Source organism: Triticum aestivum, chromosome 6D, assembly GCF_018294505.1.
Source record: "Triticum aestivum cultivar Chinese Spring chromosome 6D, IWGSC CS RefSeq v2.1, whole genome shotgun sequence".
NCBI classification, from domain to species: domain Eukaryota; kingdom Viridiplantae; phylum Streptophyta; class Magnoliopsida; order Poales; family Poaceae; genus Triticum; species Triticum aestivum.
In genome coordinates, this window is record NC_057811.1 from 492504914 (window position 1) to 492506862 (window position 1949).

General features: G+C 39.9%; 1 long non-coding RNA gene across 1 annotated transcript; it reads left to right on the plus strand.

Annotated features, from left to right (window-relative positions):
• On the plus strand, nt 1-1496 carry LOC123142265 (uncharacterized). Its single transcript, XR_006470566.1, has 2 exons — nt 1-245; nt 1080-1496. It is a non-coding gene; the product is annotated as an uncharacterized lncRNA (long non-coding RNA).
• Nucleotides 1497-1949: the final 453 nt, after the last annotated feature.

Genomic DNA, 1949 nt, shown 5'->3' on the forward strand with positions numbered 1-1949 from the left:
TGTCACCTACCTCCAAGCCGTGCGACTGTTCCCAAATTAGACAAGGAGCACGAACAGGTTAGGGCTTGGGGCCTCCGTCGGCGGACCTGCGACGCTGGGCGAACGAGGTCGCCGCAGCGCTGACGTACTGTGCTCCGACGTCCTGGGGAAACTCCCCGCCATTCTCCACCTCGCCCTCCCTCTTCCCGATCCGGCGCCTAGCTTCGCCGTCCATCGACGCTGAAGAAAGGAACTCCAATCTTCAGGTATGTTGTTAGATTTTACAACCTTGTGTTATTTTGTGAGTTTGGTTGTAATCCATCGTCCCCTTTATGCTGATTTTGTGAGATGTAGCTAATTCTAGCTTGAAAAAAAAAAGATGCAGCAATATCTCTCTGTATTGTACCAGGCGTAGGAAATTAATCACTGAAATATATGCTATATTTTACTCGGATTAGTATTCGAGCAATTAGGTGTTCCTAATTGTTCATTGCCTCATTGCATAGAAATTGCTCAAACACTATACAATTTCAGCAACTCATTGCCTGTACATGAGTACAGACTAATTTCAGTGGTATTGTACAATTTCAGCAACTCATTGCTGAAATTAACAATTTGCCAGTACAGTGCTGTACTGATTACTCCAATTAGGTGATGAGTACAGACTAATTTCATCTACCTGTTCAAGTATCTGGAGATGAAGTGCTTGTTGGCAAGATCGAGATTCATATGCCCGTGCAATGTGTATGACTTCACCAATTTCTGAGAGTTCACTTTCTATTGGTTTAGTATATTCCATTCGACTAAGCTGGTGTTGTTTTGGTTTACTGAATTAACTATCTTAGCTCTTTAGCACCATTTTCACAACACTCTTGTTGCTTAGTACATATATGTGCCCAGTGCAGTCAGATATTTCTCTCTTCACCACTTTGCCATGGAATTGTTGTTTTTTAGACTACAATGTGCTGCAGCTATCACACGAAGCTAACTCTTAGGAGCAAAGTAAAGTTCAATAATTTGAATCCTTTGTTGGAACGACATAATTTAAATAGTATATCTTTTGTCAGGTTTTCACAATACACTTTTCTTCTTGTTTGCAGAGCAAGTAGCGTCCGAGAAGGGTCACCATCAATCAGTACATTATTCTAGTTACCTTCTAATTTGATAAAGGTCGTATGCCCCTTCGTATGCTCTTGATGGTTGGTAAGCACCGTGAAGTGCCTCTCCTTATCAGCAACAATTGAGACCAGGAAGATTCATCGCCAGATTTGAGACCAGGAAGATTCATTGCCAGATTTGACTCTTGTGCATCTCTGTCGTAACTATCTAAGTTCCTAGTATGTGCTTACCTCGATGGCCCGTGTGCTTCCTTGCTTCAGAACAATATGGAGCAATTACCTAACGTCGTGCTTATATTTTGTAAAACTAGAAGTGCTCTGGTTGAATGTGGCACTATGTAACTATGTGTTACTGGACATGTTCACTAATTCTGTTATTAAGTGAAACCTGGACCTATATATTTGCTACCAGTGATGTTCCATCTTAATGCCTGCTATGCTAAAGTTTTTCGGCACAATTAGTTTATCATGATGATGTCCACTTTAATTTTTCAACATTTTGCTAAATTTTTACTAGGGTGTAGTTTTTTTTAGTAAACCCGTGGTCTGTACTATGGTCATTTTGCTCCATCGGGAAGCATTTTGCCTCTGAAGTGCTAAATTTGTTCTGAGATGATTCATATACTATTTCAGATTTGGAAGAGAAATATTCAATGACGTGTTACTTTCTAATTTGACAAAGGTGGTTAATATACCTGATGTTGTTGTCTTTCCATTTTCTGCTGCTGATTTTATCAATTGAAGTCTTGGTTCATGGACTTGCTAATTCTTTATACTCTTTGAATCACCTTTACCTTCTTAAATCAATTTGTTGAATGTTTGTCTTGAGCACTTCCTACGGAATATATGTCT